The 18,624-nt window shown below is 42.0% G+C and overlaps 1 protein-coding gene across 4 annotated transcripts in view; it reads left to right on the top strand.

Annotated features, from left to right (window-relative positions):
- SMURF1 (SMAD specific E3 ubiquitin protein ligase 1) overlaps nt 1-18,624 on the top strand; it is a 110,347-nt gene that overhangs the window by 41,283 nt on the left and 50,440 nt on the right. The gene's annotated exons all lie outside the window — the stretch shown is intronic.

The raw sequence follows: 18,624 nt of genomic DNA, 5'->3' as shown, positions 1-18,624 counted from the left end.
TTGTCTGTTTTGGACGTTTCATAACGATGGAGTCATACAATATGTCATTTTTTCTTTCACTTTAGGGAAGTTTTCAAGATCACCCATTCCTTTTTATTGTTGAATAACAGAGTAATATTCCACTGTGTGGGTATGCCGTATTTTCTTAGTTCATTCATCACTTGATGGGCATTTGATTTGTTTCACTTTTGGGCTATTGTAAGTAATGCTGGTGATAAAAATTCATGCACACGTTTTTATGTAGACCTACATGTTTTCAGGTCTCTTGGGAATATACCTAAGTGGGGAAATTGCTGGGTCATATGCTACTCTGTGTTCAGCATTTTGATGACCTGCCAAACTATTTTCCCAAGTGGCTGAAACGTTTTACAGTCCCACCAGTAAAGCTTAAGTGTTCTGATTTCTCCACATTTTCACCAGTACTTGGTATTGTCATTTTTATTTTAGCTATCCTAATGGGTGTGAAGTAGTTAGTGTCTGTGGTTTTGATCTATATTTCTCTAATGGCTACTGATGTTGAGCATCTTTTCATGTACTTACCATTTGTATGTTTTCTTTTGAGAAAAGTCTTCAAATCCTTTGCCCATTTTGAAATTGGTTGTCTTTTTATTACTGATTTTTAGGAGTTTTAAAAACATTTTTATTGAAGTAATGAATGTTATATTAGCTTCCAGTGTACAGCATATTGAGTCAATAATTCTGTATGTTATTCAGTGCTCACCACAATAAGTAAAGTCCCCATCTGTCACCAAACAGCATTATTACAATATTATTGACTATATTCTCTCCTGTGCTTTTCATGTCTGTGACTTATTTATAGCTGGAAGTTCATACCTCTTAATCCCCTTTATCTATAAATAGATATCTTTACATCTATTTTTTATTTTTATTTTTTTTTTAGTTTATTTATATTGAGAGAGACAGCATGAGTGGGGAAGGGGGAGAGAGAGAGAGAGAGAGAGAGAGAGAGAGAGAGAGAGAATCCCAAGCAGGCTCCACTCTGCCAGCACAGAGCCTGATGTAGGGCTCAAACTCACAAAGCCGTGAGATCATGATTTGAGCCAAAATCAAGAGTTGGATGCTTAACTGAGCTCCCCAAGCATCCCTCTTAACATCTATTTATATCTACATAGATAAGAGAGGCTTTTTAAATATATTCCATATACAAGTCCCTTATCAGACATTTTCCAATAGTTTTGAAGTATTCTGTGGATTGTCTTTTTACTTGATAGTGTCTTCTGAAAGACAAAACTTTTTAATTTTGATCAAGTACAATTCATGTATTACTTCTTTTGTCACTTACACTTTTGGCATCATATCTAATAAGCAACCATTGCCAAACCCAAGATTGTAAAGATTCAGTCCTATTCTCTTTTTGTAAGAGTTTTATAGAGTTTTTTTTCATGTTTATTGTGAGAGAGTGCGCGAGCATGTGCCAAGTGGGGGAGGGGCAGAGAGCAAGCAAGAGCCAGTAGGCTCTGAGCTGTCAGCACAGAGCCCACCCAACACAGGGCTCTATCCCATGAACCATGAGATCATGACCTGAGCCAAAATCAAGAGTCTGATGCTCAACCTACTAAGCCACCCAGGCACCCCAAGAGAGTTTTATAGTTTTAACTCTTACATTAACTTTGGATTATCTACTTTGAATTAATTATTATGTACAGTGTGAGGTAAGGCTCCAGCTTCATTCTTTTTGCACGTGGATATCCAGTTGTCTCAGCACCATCTGTCGAAAAGACTATTCTCTCGTTAACTTATGTTGGCACTCTTGTCCACAACCAGGTGACATAAATGTAAGGATTTATTTGTGGACTTCCAGTTCTCTTCCATTGACCTATGTATGTTCAGCCTTACATCAGTCCCACATCAGCTTGCTTATCATAGCTTGGTTGTGAGTTTTGAAATTGGTAAGTGTGAATCTCCAACTTTGTTCTTTTTTTTTTTTCTTCAAGATTGTTTTGGCTTCTGGGTCCATTGAATTTCCATGCAAATTTTAGGATCAGCTTGTCAATTTATGCAAAAAAACCCCCACCAAAACCAGATGGAATTTTGATAGGGATTGCATTGGGTAGATGCTATCTTATTTTAAATCGTCTACCACATCTTTACGATTGATTACATTCAGCTTCTGGAACAGTTATTGGGAGTATCCATTGAAGATTTATATCTTGATGGATAAATCAGTGCATATCCCAAACTGGCACTACCTATACATTGACCCCCTTACTTGGTTTCATTATTTGAAATGTGTATGTGGCATGCTCTGGCCAGGGTATTTGCTTAGCAGGTTTTTTCAAAACTCTTTCCACTAATGTTTTGAGATGAGTGAAAATGTGATAAAATGAAGACAAGGAAAATCTGTGAGAACCCAGATTCTTAAGGATCTTAGCTGTATATTAGGATGGTGTGAAAGGCATTGGTTATGAGTGTATATGATGTTGTGGCTTCTTCCTCCCCTCCCCCCACCCCGTCTTGAGGAAGGAATTGTCTCAGGAAACACAAAAGCACGTTGTAAGCAACTTAGGTATTTTCCTTCTTGAGTTAGTTCAGTCCAACATTGTTTTTGTTTGTTTGTTTGTTTGTTTTACTATGCATAAGGTTACTGTGTACTAGTTGCTGCAGGGGGAGGAAATCGAAATAAGATCTCCCTAGACTATTTAAACAGCCTCCAGTTGGGTCAGTCTTCCCGCTTCCTGCCTCTTCGCATCCATTCCCTCTCATTTTCTACTCCAGTACCAGAGTTTATAGCTTCCTAAAAAAGCCGGTCTGATCCTGTTTGGCTCCTCATTGCCCACAGGGTAAAGTCCAAATTCTTGAGCAGTTGCTGGTGAGACCTTTTCTAGTATGGCCCAGCCCTTTCTCTGCCTCCTAAACCAACATCCCATAGAAGCACACCCTTGTCCCTGAATGTATCAGCCTCTCCAACATGTCCTCGTACATGTAGAATGACCTCTCTCTGTGTCTCCTGCTTGGCAGGGGCTGGCCCCTCTTTCATCTTCCTACAGCAGGGTCTGCACAACCTTTTTCACATTATACATGTCTTTGCTGCTGCCAAAGATGAGAGGCGGAGACTCAATCACCTCTATTTCTCCAGTGGCACAGGGCTTGGCCAAAGCAATTCTTAAATGTTATTTTAATTTTTTGTAATATTTAATTATTTTTGAGAGAGAGAGAGAAAGAGAAAGAGCCTGAGTGGGGGAGGGCAAAGAGACAGGGGGACACAGAATCTGAAGCAGGCTCTAGGCTCTGAGCTGTCAGCATAGAGCCGTAGAGTTCTAGCCCACGAACTGTGAGATCGTGACCTGAGCCGAAGTCGGATGCTTAACCAACTGAGCCACCCAGGCGCTCCTTAAATGTTATTTTAAAGGAATGGGGTAGAGTAAACTGCTCAAAGGACCTTATAATCTTAATGGACAGGGAAGATGTTCAAAGGGTTGAAAATCCCTAATACATGGCTGGATGGAAAACTGTATTATGCAGTTAAGTTTATCTGCAGTTTCTCTTGACCAGATATGGTACAGACATGAATCTGTCCAATTTTAATCAGTCACAAAGCTTATTAGTATTCAGTACACTTTTTTTTTTTAATTTTTTTAATGTTTATTTATTTTTGGGAGAGAGAGACAGGGTGCCGGCGGGGGAGGGGCAGAGAGAGGGAAAGGGAGACACAGAATCCGAAGCAGGTTCCAGGCTCCCAGCTGTCAGCACAGAGCCCGACATGGGCTCGAACCCAGGAACCGTGAGATCATGACCTGAGCTGAAGTCAGATGCTTAACCGACTGAGCCACCCAGGCGCCCCTGTTCAGTGCACTTTCTAGGTGCACTGTGTCATTTTCTGTTGCTGTCCTTTGTTCCATATAGCTCCAGGCAGAGTATTTGTGAATAGGGGGCTGATGTGTGGTGACATGGGACAGAAATATGCATCAGTTAGTGATGAAAACAAGGAAGTGGAGTGTTCTGTGTTATAGGCCCTGTCATAAAATGTCAGAGTTCTAAGAATTATTCCCTTTACATTGTAAGACCACCTGGCATACTGTGTTTTATGATCTCTCTGCCTCTTTCTTTGGTTAGCATGTTCATAGATGTCCTCCTAATGTAACTGCTTTTTGTAATGTCCATAAGGTATTCTTTTGGAATTAAAATATAGTTTCCCTTTCCCAACCTCCATTTCTTTACTAAAAATAAGGCAATTATCTGTTATATTTTATTTTTTTAATGTTTTATTTATTTTGAGAGCGAGCTCCTGCACGCATGCAGGGAAGGGGCAGAGAGAGAGAGAGAGAGAGAGAGAGAGAGAGAGAGAATCCTAAACAGGCTGCATGTTGTCAGCACGGAGTCTGATGTGGGGCTTGAATTCACAAACCATGAGATCATGACCTGAGCCAAAATCAAGAGTTGGACACTTAACCACTTAACCGACTGGGCCACCCAGGTGCCCCCATTTGCAACTTTTCTAATAAAAATTTCATATGTATCATTTTATGGGTAATGATCATGACCTCTGGTTATTTAAAGATGTGAATTTTTTTATGTTTTATCACAAGAAGCTAGCTAATGGAGATTTTTTTTTTTTCAGAATTCCTGTGCCATCTTTTTCTATTACTTTTACTGTATTTTATTTAGTTTGATTGGAAACATAGCCTTTTAAATGGTGTGTGTTGGAAATATTAAGCCAAATTGGTTGGGATACTCTTTGGACATTGATGTACTCAACAAAAGATACTTTCAATATTCTGTTACTGTTCTTCTTAATGACTTTTGAGAAATTGTAAAAATGCAGTTTAAATTAGAGTTAGTAGGTATTGATTTTTTTTATTTTTTAAAGTTTTTTTTTTAAAGTTTATTTGTTTATTTTGAGAGAGAGCACAAGTGGAGTAGGGGCAGAGAGGGAGAGAGAACTGAACCCCAAGCAGGCTCCGTGCTGTCATCGCAGAACCCGATGCAGGGCTCAAACTCAAAGAACTCAAAAACTGTGAGATCATTCCCTGAATGAGATCAAGAGCCGGTCACTTAACCGATTGAGCCACCAGGCACCCCTGATTTCTTAATCTTAATGTGATTACCTACTGGTGGGTCCTCTGCCCACTTTTACAGTATGGGATATCAAGCCCCAGAAAGTAACTAAATTTTAATTTTCACCTATGACTCCACTGTGCCCTTTACATTAGAAAAATAGAGAGATAATTAAAAATTTTTTTTCATGTTTATTCATTTTTGAGAGACAGAGAGAGACAGAGCATGAACGGGGAAGAGGCAGAGAGAGGGAGACACAGAATCCGAAGCAGGCGCCAGGCTCTGATCTGTCAGCACAGAGCCCGATGCGGGGCTCGAACTCACAAACTGCAAGATCATGACCTGAGCCAAAGTTGGACGCTCAACCGACTGAGCCACCCAGGCGCCCCGAGAAATAATTTCTAAATTTCCTTTTAAGTACTGCTTCAGCTGGATTCCACAGATTTTGATGCATTAATTAAAATTTTTTCTTTCCGTTCTAAATATTTTTTTATCCCCTCCCTTAAGATGTTCCCTTTCACCCATGAATTATTTATAAGTGTGGTGTTTACTATTCATGTGTTTGGAGGTTTTCCTGTTACCTTTTGTATTGCTTTGTAGTTTAATTCTGTTATGATCAGAGAACCTAATTCTACAATTTCAATTCTTTTACATTTGTTAAGATTTTTTTAATGAATGTTCCATGTGTGTTGAAAAGAAGGTGACACTGCTGTGGTTGTGTGGAGTGCTCGATGAATGTCTGCTCGATACAGTTAGTGGAGGGTGCTCAGTCCTCTTGTGTCCTTGCTGACCTTCTGTCTGTCAGTTCTGTCGATTACTGGGAGAAGTGCTGAAGTCTCCAGCTGTAATTTTGGATTTTTCTGTTTTTCTTTTCACTTCTGTCAGGTTTTACTCGATGTGTCTTGAAGCTCTGGTGTCAGATGCATACACATTTAGGACTGTTCTGCCTTGTTGGCAAATTAACCATCTTTTCCTTATGGAATGTCTTTCTTTATCCCCCATGGTTTTCTTTGTTCTGAAGTCCACTTTGTCCAATATTAATGGAGCCACTCCAGCTTTCTTATCATTAGTGTTTGCATGGTCTATCTTTTCCCCCATGTGAGTGGCAATTCCTTGTTCTTTGTATGCTGACTAATTTTGGATTACATCCTGAACATTTTGAATGTTACGCTATGAGGCTCTGCGTCTTGTTTAAATCCTATGGTGAATGTTGATGTATTTGTTTTAGCAGGCGTTGACCTGGTTGGATTCAGGGTGTGTGTTCCAAACGGCTTTCTGTGGGTTGTGGTTTCAGTGTCTCAGTTCTGTGTTCATAACCTTTGCAGTGCTATTTGTATCTCACCTGTCTGTAGCCCACAAGTGACCACCTGGAGCTTGGCCAGTGGTTTACCCCATAGTTCAAGGGCACTAGACATTTGTATTTGAAAGTTGTCACTAGTAGTCCAGAGTCAAGGCTTGAGATTTTCTTGGCCATCCAGCTAATACAAACCTGGGCTGCTCAGAATTCTTACTCCCAGCCTGCTGCCTTTTGAGGGCCGGCCCAAACTGAGATACTGTTCACCAGGACCCCATCCTTGGCAGTTAACAGATTCCAGCCCTCATCCCCCAAGTCCTAAAAGGGCAACCTTTTAGCAAATAACTGAAGGGCAAGATGCAGCCGGACTTCTTGGTTCTCTCTGGGTCAAGTACTGACTTGAATTAGGGTTCAGTACATCCTCCCTACCTTGTTAGCTATTTGGTGCTTTTAGGAACATGCTTGTCATATTCTCGCAGCTTTTACTGTTTTCAGCAGATCGACTTACCTCATCTGCTGTTACCAGAGGCTGAAAATACTGATGGTTTTTAGTATTTTTCCAGTTTGTGAATTGGATACAGGTTGTTATGGGTTGCATTTTGACCCTCCAAAATTCATAATATTAAAGTCCTCAGTCCCTGCTGTACCTCAAAAGGTCGCTTCCAATTTTGGGGCACCTGGGTGGCTCAGTCAGGTAAGCGTCCGACTTCAGCTCAGGTCGTGATCTCGCGGTTTGTGAGTTTGAGCCCCGCGTCGGGCTTTGTGCTGACAGCTCAGAGCCTGGAGCCTGCTTCGGATTCTGTGTCTTCCTCCATCTGCCCCTTCCCTGCTTGTGCGCGCGCGCTCTCTCTCTCTCTCTCTCTCTCTCTCTCTCTCTCTCTCTCAAAAATAAAAAAAAGAAACATTAAAAAAAAAATGGTGTCTTCCCATTTGGAAATAGGTTCATCACAGATGCAAGGTGAAAGGGAGTCAGGTAGGCCCCTAATCCAATTATGACTGGTATCCTTATCAAATGGGGAAATTTGGACGCAAGGACTAAAAGTATACAAAAATAGCAAAGTGGAAATTCTAGCAATGCTTGAATTGGTGCATGGATAGTGGGTGTCTGACGATGCAAACACAAGTCGAGTTCGGAGCCAGTGGCGCCGCCCTCACAGGGAGCGTTGACAGGAACCAATGCCACAGCCCAGCTGAGTGAGACCTTGGCCTGGCTGTGGCCGCACCCCTCTGGGGAGTGAGGCCCGGGTGCAGGCTCCCGTTCGCAGCTTGCTTAAACTGCAACTTGTTGCTAAGGCAAGTTAGGTGAGGGTTTGTTTTTTTTTCCTTGCCTGAGATTTCACGTAATTCCATTCCCTCCCCTTCTTTGCTTTGGAAACTCACAAATGAATCGGCGACGCTTCCATGCTGTAATGATGTCATTCCCACTTACCAATCAAACATGAGGTCATCTGTGTTACAGAAACTCGTAGCAGAACAGATGGTATTTGAATTGAATTCCCTTTTGTATTCTCCAAATTCACCTCTTAGTGTCCCGTGCAGCTGCCGAGGTTAACGTGACTTAAACGACACGAATTTAGTCAGAGCTATAAGTATTTTAAAAATGAGTTGTGGAGGGGTGCCTGGGTAGCCCAATCAGTTAAGCATCCGACTTCGGCTCAGGTTTTTATCTCAGGGTTTGTGAGTTCAAGCCCCGCGTTGGGCTCTGTGCTGACAAGCTGGGAGCCTGGAGCCTGCTTCAGATTCTGTGTCTCCCTTTCTCTCTGCCCACCCCTGTGCTCTCGCTCGCTCGCTCTCTCTCTCTCTCTCTCTCAAAAATAAACACTAAAAAAAATTTTTTTTAAAAAGAGTTGTGGAGTTACTTAAAAATTGATAAGTATTGCCCTCAACTTGTTAAGTTTTAACATTTTCAATTAACAGGAGATATTCTCTTTATGATCTACAAAGCTACTCGTTATAAGAGGGAATATTTATGAATTTTAAAAATTATTGTAATTTATTATTCCATCACTATTTTATTTAATTGATGTGTGTGCGCACAGAAGATGGGGCTTCCAACAACTGATGGGAGATCCTGCAAGCTTTCCATGTAACTTATGCTCACTTTCAACCTCTAGATGAATTTTTAGTTTGGTCTGATTTGTAGTTCTAGTATTTTTAATTTGCTGTCCTGAAATATTTAAGGTTACTTTTAGGTAACAACTACTGGACTGTAATTTTGAGATATATGTAATTTCAAACAGCTTTCTTCAATTATTTTTCATCTCATGCGTATCAACTGGGCTATTAATGAAACTCACAATTTGACTTTTGTTATCTGTTATTTTTGAAAATTCACATTAATGTGTTACAATGTAGAAAGACTATCAAAGCTTTAATATTTTGACTGCAAAGCTTTCATTTCAGCAGATTATTTATAACCATTTCATAATTGAAAAATTGGCTTATCTCAATTTAACCTAGGGTTATGTACTTGGCTTTTTTTTTTTTTTTAAGTGTATTTGTTTATTTTGAGAGAGAGGGAGGGAACATGAGTGGAGGAGGGCAGAGAGAGAGGGAGAGAGAGAATCCCAAGCAGGCTTTGCACTGTCAGTGTGGAGCCTGACATGGGGCTCAAACTCATGAACCATGATGTCATGACCTGAACCTGAACAGAGACTCAACTGACTGAGCCACCCAGGCGCCCCCATTTAATTGAAGTATACATACAGCAGAGTGTACATATAGGACAATATATTTTAGAATTTGTTTTAAATGAAGACCATGTCTTCAAGAGTAGTCCTTTACATGAGGAGAAGAGAAGTCAAATTGTGCTTAACTTGGCATAAAATGATTTTTTGCATGAGAATTTTAGGAACGAAATGACAAAAACTCTTCAAAATTTGGGTGCCTTTTCTGTAGGGCTCTGGTGATTTGGGTAATAATTTAATGTTGTTATAGGGTATTTGCTTTGTTGTATTTTATTGGATTTGGGGGAGTGAATTCCAGGGAAATCTTTGTTTTCTGGGACGAAACACAATACATCTTTGTGGTGGTAGGACTGTCTGCATTCTGTCCTAATTGCTAGAGCTAGAGTTGAGAGCAGAGAGGAGGTTGGCTTTGCAGTGAGAGGAAAGGAAATTTGACAGTATTGAGAATGCCAGATTGAAGGCAGCTTTAAATTTGATTAATTCGTAATTCATTTTGGGAAATGTTTTCTGAATATAGGGGTTTCCGAGATTAACAAAACTGCTTATAATTCTGGAAGTAGGAAGGAACAGCGAGTAACGGCGTATATTTTTAGTGTGTAGCTTCCATTCCCCCCCTCACCTTTTTTTTTTTTTCTTTTAATGTTTGTTTATTTTTCAGAGCGAGAGAGGGAGAGAGAGCACAAGCTGGGGAGGGGCAGAAAGGGAGGGGGACAGAGGATCCAAAGTGCATTCAAGCTGACAGCAGAGAGCCTGATGTGGGGTTTGAACCTCCGAACTGTAAGATCATGACCTGAGCTGAAATCAGACACTTAACTGACTGAGCCACCCAACCCCCCCCCCCCCCCGCCCCCGCCCCTCGCCGGTAATTTTAACAAGTAGGCAAATTCACAAATACAGAATTCATGACTAATGAGATTCAGCTACTCCAATGACTAGGATTGGGTCCTGACCCCCACCATGCAGTACATGTATTGTTATCTTAAGCAAGTTTGCCTCTCTGTGTCTGTTTTCATGTTTGTAAACTGGGGATAAATATTACCTACACCAGGAGTTAGTGAATTGAAATGAGTAGAGTTGCTGTCACATTGTCAGATAAACAGTAAGTCCTTGATGAGTAGTAATGTTAGTAGTAATTAGTAAGATAGTTAATTCTAACAGCAACTGTCTTTATCACGTGCCTGTTATTACGCTCACAATAACCCTGAAAAGTAGGAAGTATTATCTCTGTGGTACAGATGAGAAATTGGAGGCCCTGAGAGGTTGGGTAGTGTGCTCCATGCTACCCATTTGCTAACTAGCTGGGCTGCAGTTTGAACCCAGGCCTTGATAATTTCAAGTGAAGAAGGATTCTGTATGGCTTTGGGTCCCTCGTGATCCAGCTGGGATGGATCTGTACATCCGGGTGAGGGCGGAGGTGATTAGGCAAAGAGGACTGTCTTAGAAGGAGGGAGCTTATGCTTCCGGCCCAGAGTGGGAGACATTAGGGAGAGATAGAGCCCAGAGTGATCTGCATGACGAGTCTTGGGCTACAAAGACAAAATTATCATAACATAGATTGGGGTAGAGGCCAAAGGAGGCTCCGAAGAATAGAGGTCTTAGCCTCAGTTGGCATGAAGACCTGGGCAAGGACCCCTTATGTTTGAGGGAGGCGATGGGCCCAGAGATGGGTCCTTTCTTTGGGTGGTTTTGGAGAAGGGCTTCCCGTATTCACACAGTTCGTGTTTGTGGGTGGAGTGGATTGGGAACCATCCCAGTTCTCAGAGCCCTAAGGGCCTGGCATTTTGGGAAGTAAAGGCCTCCGAAAGGCAGTTTCCACTCTCCCCTCGGACAGTGACACGTTTTTCTGAGTCAAGGCCGAGCTGAGTGTTGTGAATGCCCAGACTCTCGGAGAGACACATGGACATTTTCCATCATTTTCTACTCGTAGTCTGCAAATGGTTTTCAGTAGACTACAACATAGCAATCTGAGAGGAATGCTTCATGGTGTTCTTGTGGAATGACTGTGTCTGACATCTGGTTCAAGTTCGGTGGATATGCATTGCGAAAATTTCAAATTGTTTTTGTATTTAGCATCCATATAAATAAATGAATAAGTAGTCAAAAGCCAGGGTGGTATTTTGGGGATATGTTTTTCTTCATGAATCCTCGAGAAGCTTGTCCACTGAGGTTATTCTGTGTATACAGTCAGTACTATTATAAATTTGGAGCAGGGGCTGGCAACCTTCTTCTGAAAGGCCCAGATAGTAAATATTTTATGCTTTGTGGGCCATATGGTCTCTGTCACAACTATTCGGTTCTGCCATTGTAGCCACAGACACTTAGTAAACAGAGGAGCGTGGCTGTGTTCCATTTAAACTTTATTTACAAAAACCGGCAGAAGGCCTGTTTTTTACAAAAATTTGGCCCACGGGCCATGGTTAGCCAGTCCCTGGTCTAGAGCATAGCTGTTACTTTAAGACATTGCTGACTCCTTTGTAGGGTTAAACCCTAGCAGAATTTTGTGTGTGCAGCGTTTAAAAATTTGCAGTGTAACCTTGGGCAGCGAAAATGACGTTATATAGAAAACTTGTCATCTCTTATGACTTTTGCTCTAAGAAAAAGATTCTAAACCAAGATATTACATTTATGGGACATTTTTGGTTGGTGGTAGGAAAAGAAAATTGAAATTAAATACCAGGAACTGTAACAGCTTACTCACATTTCACCAGTTTTTTTTCTGTTACGAATTGTGCATTTAATGATAAGCTCTGGGGTATTTAATGTCTCAGGACAGAAGGCAGAGGTTGCTAATTAGTTTTCCCCTAAAATTCATTGCCTTCACTCTCCCCTTTTCCATCTTTCCCCCTCCCCACCCCCCCACATTGGGTTAGAGAAGCTGCCTGTAAGGGGCATGGATTTATGTGGGAAGAAGAGATGGGGGCAGCACGGGGTGGGGGGGGGGCTGGCAACAAGCTGAGGTAGTGGTAAGCTTCAGGGAAAGAGGGGGCAGGCTGGTAGCTCTCAAGCCCTGAGCAGTGTGTTTGACCTTGACGGTTGCTTTAATCATGATCAGTGAGTAGAAGATCCATTTTGTGAGAGCTTTGTTCTAATGCCCCCCTCTCAAAACACCTGAGATTATACCCAGACCCCTGCACCACCTGGTCTAGGTCACAGAGGAGTCACGTGTTCGTGTGCAGCTTCTGCTGGGAAAAATGGTGCACGTTTGAGAAGCATCAACTGCTCTCCACCTGTTTCTCACTATCTCTTTCCTCCTCTTCTTTTTTTTTTAAATTAAAAAAAAATACTTGTTTTTGAGAGAGAGAGAGGGACAGAGTGTGAGGCAGGGGAGGGGCAGAGAGAGAAGGACACACAGAATCGGAAGCAGGCTCAAGGCTCTGAGCTGTCAGCACAGAGCCTGATGGGGGGCTTGAACTCAAAAACTGCAAGATCATGACCTGAGCTGAAGTTGGACGCTTAACTGAGCCACCCAGGCACCCTCCCACCATCCTTTTCTAAACTGACTTTTACTAATTTATGTTCATAAATTTTTTTTTTGTAGTTTCCAGTCTTCATAAATTCATGTGTTTTTTTTTTTTTTCTTTTCAGGAAGTAAGCTCTTTTTTACATGCTGTCAAATGAAGGCCAATGTCCTTTAAGCAGTTATAATAATATTAGCATATGAAGAATGAGCCCCTTCCTACTGCACACATACCATCTATTTGGAGATTTAAATTGAGCAGAAATTAGTAGTGTGATAAAAAGATCCATGTAGGTGGATTTGCAGAAAAGTTAACCCAAAATCTTATTACAGGTGAGTAACAGGCAGAAAATGTAGACTTCTGTGTCCATGCAAGTGCCAAGTTATTCAGGGGATCATTGCTAGTTTACTTTTCAATGTGATTTTCATGAGTAGTGTAGAGTTTTGAAAGGTTTTGAAGACGAAAAACCCAGTTAATTGTATTTTAAAGATTCGATTTGTATCAGTGTGTAGATCCTCCCTGTGAAACGCAAGCATTGGGCACGTGGGTCCCGTGATACGCCTCCTTCCCCCTGCACACCCCATCTAATTTCTGACACTGCGTCCTCTTCATATATCCAAAACTTGTCGCTCTTTGAAGTTCAGCCTGTCTCACCTCCCACAACCCAAGCATCCCCACAATAATGTTCTGTTTCTCTGCGTTCCGGTCATCTGTACGGCTCATTTGGAAGTTCGAGTCCATATGGCAGTGTTTGTTGAGCAAGATGTTAGTCTTAGATTTACGTCTGTCATGGGTCCTACTTTCAATGAGTTTATAGTCTGTTTGAAGACTTATGTAAGTAACCAATAAAAAGTGTAACTTGACAGGGCAGTACAGGATAGGGGATGGCTGATGGAGGAAGAGAGCCTTGAACTTGAACTAGGCTCAGAGGGAAGCAGAGATCTGGACAGTGAAGAGGAGGAGGAGGTGGTGGTGGGAGGGACCCCAGCAAAGGAGTGGGGGGTAGGGGGATGGGGACGTGCAGGGGGGAGGGGCGTGGGGCAGGGAGTAATTTGTACTTCACTTTGGAAGTGGAGTTAACCTCAGAGGTTTATGTGTAGGGGAGTTACATAATGAAGAGTGTTCTATTCATTTATCCAACAAATAATTACTTCATGATTCAAATGAATCAGAGAAAAGAGATGCCAGAGCCTATTGTAAGAACCCAGACATGAGACCAGAGTCGCCTGGAATTGAGCAATGGCGCTGGGACTGCAAAGAATAGATTTAAGATACTACAAAAGACGAATTGATATGACTTGATGAGTAATTGAATGTTGGTTAGCAAAAGTGAGCTGCTTTGCACTATTGTTTGGTTTTCCTGTTGATGCGTTTTGTTTCTTGAGTTAAACTGTAATCTCTTTTGGGACAGACACTACATCATCTACTCCTTTCGTTGTAGCTGGCCATTATCTTTTTAGCCCCGCCTGAAGAATTTATTTAACACGTATTATTGCACACAGTCTGCAGAACATGTTAAACAATGACCTGTAACTTACCAATAAGAGAAAGCTGAGACTGAAGGGTTTGTCTTACAAAACACAAACAACACTTAGTCCTCAAACCACTAGTGCACTTAATATTTTATTTTATTTATTTATTTATTTATTTATTTTTTTTTTTTTCAACGTTTATTTATTTTTGGGACAGAGAGAGACAGAGCATGAACGGGGGAGGGGCAGAGAGAGAGGGAGACACAGAATCGGAAACAGGCTCCAGGCCCCGAGCCATCAGCCCAGAGCCCGACGCGGGGCTCGAACTCACGGACCGTGAGATCGTGACCTGGCTGAAGTCGGACGCTTAACTGACTGCGCCACCCAGGCGCCCCGCACTTAATATTTTAATTGCAACATAATGGTCATGCCATAAACTCTACCCTTTAAATTCTACAAGTCAGGAGTGCCTGGGTGGCTCCGTCAGTTAAGCATCCGACTCTTGATTTCGGCTCAGGTCATGATCTCATAGTTTGTGGGTTCGAGCCCTGCATTGGGCTCTGCAATGACAGTGCAGATCCTGCTTGGGATTCTCTCTCCCTCTGTCTGTCCTTTCCCTGCTCGTGGGCACACACTCTCTCAAAAAATAAAACAAAACAAAACAAAAACAAAAACTACAGCGTTGTATGTAGTATAGGATGTTCACAGAGTTGCACAATCATCACCATCTAATTTCGGGATTTGTCATCACCCCCCCTCAAGACAAAGCCCACATACTGTGGCAGTCAGGCCGTGTCCACTTTATTCTCAGCCCTTAGAGCCACTAATCTACTTTCTGTCTCTATAGATGGCTTAGTTTGTTCAGGCTGCCATAAAAAAATGCCACAGACTGAGTGGATTATAAACAATAAACACTTATTTCTCACAGTTCTAAAGGTTGGTAAGGCCAAGATCAAGGTGCTGGCAGGCTCACTGCTTGGGGAGCGTGGCTTCTTGGTTCATAGGTGGCACCTTCTCGCTGTGTCCTCACACAGCTGAAGGGATGCGGGAACTCTCCGGGGTCCCTTTTATAAAGCACTAATCCCATTCCTGAGGCTCTACGCCATGACCTAATCATCTCCCAAAGGTCCTGCCTCCAGCTACTGTCATGTTGGGAATTAGGATTTAACATAGGAATTTTGAGGAGACACATTCAGTCTATAGCAATAGACTTGCCTATTCTGGGCATTTCATATAAATGGGATCATGCAGTTTGTGGCCCTTTGTATTTGGCTTCACTCACTCAACATAATATGTTCAAGGTACATCCATGCTGTAGCATATATCCTATATCAGGATTTCATTCCTTTTTATGGCTGAATAATATTCCATTGTATGGAACATACCACATTTTCCTTATTCATCAGATGATAAGCATTTGGGTTGTATCTACTTTTTGGCTATCATGAATAATGCTGCTATGAACACTTGTGTGCAGGATTCTGTTTTCAATTCTCTTATGTGTACCTAGGGGTGGATTGCTGGTTCATATGGCAACTGTATGCTTAACAGCTTGAGTAACTGTCAGACTATTTTTCAAAGTGACACCAAATGGTATCTCCTTATAGTTTTTATTTGTGTCTCCTTGATGATAACTTGATGTTGAGCATCATGGACTTATTGGTCACTTATATATCTTCTTTTTTTTATTATTTTTTTTTTACATTTATTTATTTTTGGTAAAGAGAGACAGAGCACAGGTTGGGGAGGGGCAGAGAGAGAGGGAGACACAGAATCCGAAGTAGGTCCAGGCTCCGAGCTGTCAGCACAGAGCCCAACGCAGGGATCAAACTCACAAACTGCGAGATAATGACCCGAGCCGAAGTCGGATGCTTAACCAACTGAGCCACCCGGGTGCCACTTATGTATCTTCTTTGAAGAAATATCTATTCATGGGCGCCTGGGGGGCTCCATAGGTTGAGCATCAGGCTCTTGATTTTGGGTCAGGTCATGGTTCCAGGGTTCTGGGATCGGGCCCCACATTGGGCTCTGCACTGAGTGTGAACCCTGCTTAGGATTCTCTCTCTCTCTCTCTCTCTCTCTCTCTCTCTCTCTCTCTCTCTAGTGTCTTTTGAAGCAGAAAAGTTTTTAATTTGATGAAGTTCAATTTATATATTTTTTACTTTTGCTGCTTATACTTTTGATGCTACATCTAAGAAATCACTGCCTAGTCCCAGGTCATAAAGATTTATGCCTGCAATTTCTTCTAATTTTTGTGAATGTTGTGAGGTAGGGGTCTAGCCTCATTCTTTGCATGTGGATATCAAGTTGTCCCAGCACCATCTGTTGAAAAGACTGTTCTCTTCTCATTGAACTGGTTTGGGACCACTATTTAATTTTTTAAGTTTGACAACACATTCATGAAATAAGGTGCAGACATTTACCGTTTTAACAGATCAAATTTAAGGTTTGAATTTTACAGAGGTTGCTTAAATTAGTGGTGACTGTGGATCTGAAGAGTATTGGGACTTTCTCACACAACACTGTGAGAACTATCGATAGTGTCCTGAAACTTACAGTCCTTTCCAAAGCCACAATAGTTGCAGCCAGGAGATGTCTGGCCACCCATCTCCTCATGTCTATGGATTGGCTTGGTGATACCCCCAATATCTTCTGATAACTCTGGTTTGCAAATCAGTAAGGATAACTTCAAAGAATTTGTGTGTGGAATTTTCACCTGCTTAGTAGGAGTTTAGGACTCTTAAGGTCCCAGAGGTGACCAGTTCCAGCTACATGTGCGAGCTGCAGGTGTTTAGGACCCATGGTTAGCCAGGTTTGCTGTGGATTGCTCCCTTAGGACCTGGGCACTTGCATCCACCACAGCAGACACAATCTGCAAAATGACCAAATCGGGACTAGCCATGTACCCAGGCTGAGGCTTTATTGGGTTAGTTGGGGTTAAAGAGGCATGGGAACATGGGGAGCAGGTGTACCGCCCGCAAGCCTGTGTTCTTCTGCATAGCTTCCAGTGTGCCATGAGCCATCCACCTGGTAACTGATGGCTGCCACGAAATAGAAGGGCTACCCATGGTCTTCTATGTGAAAGATAAGACTTTTCATTAAATATTAAGTATTTAACTATTGGGTGGTATTACTTCCCAAGGTGAAGGAGCAATATGGCTACTCAAAATAACTGATATATTTAAGCTCAGGGGCACCTGGGTGACTCAGTCAGTAGAACGGATGACTCTTGACCTTGGGGTTGTGAGTTTGGGCCCCATGTTGGGCATAGGGATTACTTTTAACAAAAGAAAAAAAGAAAAAATTAACCCGAATTTGTAAGACATAAAAATGTGAAAAATAAAAAAATAACACAAGGGCCGCAGATAGGGAGAAAATACTTTCGGAAGCTATAACTGATAAAAGACTGTTAATCCAAAATATAAAAAGAACTCTTAAAACTCAACAACAAGAAAACAAACAACCCAATTAAAAAATGGCAAAAGACCTGAATGAACATCTCACCAAAGATCTAAAGATGTCAAATAGGCATATGAAAAGAGACTCCCTATCATATATCAACCAGGGAAATGCAAATTAAGGCAGCAGTGAAATACTACACACCCATTAAAATGGCTGCAGTCCAAAACACCAGTGCCACCAAGTACAGGCAAGGATGTAGAGCAAAATAGGAACTCTCATTCATTGCTGGTGGGGACGCAAAATGTCCACACAAGAACTTGCACACAGATGTCTGTGGCAGCTCTGTTCGTAATTGCTAAAACTGGGAAGTGACTGTGATACATCCAGACAAGTGGACTATTATTCACTACTAAAAAGAAATGAGCTCTGAAATCATGAAAAGACACGAGGAACCATAAATGCCTGTTACTAAGTGAAAGAAGATCTGAAAAGGCTACATACTGTATACTTGCAGCTATATGACATTCGGGAAAAGGCAAAACCCATAGTCAAAAAGATCGGTGGTTGCCAGGAGTCAGCAGGGAGGGAGGGATGAACAGGCAATGTGCAGGAGTATCAGGACACTGGAACTCTTCCGGATGCTACTAAAATGCTGTATACATGTCATTACACATTTGTCGAAACCCACAGGATGTACACTACTAAGAATGAACCCTGATGTAAAACTGTGGACTTTGGGTGACCGTGATGTGTCAGCACTCCGGTGAGGGATGTTGATAGTGGGGTGGGGGGTGGGCAGGGAGGATGTGGGAAATCTCTGTACTTTCCATTCAGTTTTGTGGTGAACTTAAAACTGCTCTAAAAAAGAAGGTCTCCCCCAAGTCAAATTCAGGTAGGGTAGATTTACGTGTCAAAGGCAGGAAATACTTCAGAAGTTCAGAGAAAGGAGCAATTGCTGTCGGTTTAACAGGGAAGAGATAGGGTATCAGCTGTAGCCCAAGAATGAGTAGAATTTCTATCGCCAGACAGCGGGTCGGTGCATGTCGCCTCTCAGACCCTGGGTTTCTTCACAGGGTTTGTGGAAGGAATAGGGGGTAACGTAGGTGAAGTGCTTGGGACAGAGCCTAGCATCAAACAGGAAGTAGGGTTCTTCAACAGATGCCGAGTGCCGACCGTGCACCTGCACTATTGTGAAGCCCATATTATAGGTCAGGAAACATTGGTTAGATGTCATAGAGGACAGCATGTGACACGAAAAAAGGCCCAGAGGTAAAAATTGCCATGTTGTCTAGAAA

The sequence above is a fragment of the Lynx rufus genome, unplaced genomic scaffold (genome assembly GCF_022079265.1).
Source record: "Lynx rufus isolate CCGP_SWC_20201006 ecotype Redwood Valley unplaced genomic scaffold, mLynRuf1.p SCAF_27, whole genome shotgun sequence".
Classification (NCBI taxonomy): domain Eukaryota; kingdom Metazoa; phylum Chordata; class Mammalia; order Carnivora; family Felidae; genus Lynx; species Lynx rufus.
The sequence above is the reverse complement of the archived record's forward strand: the minus strand, read 5'-3'. Positions and strand labels throughout refer to the sequence as shown.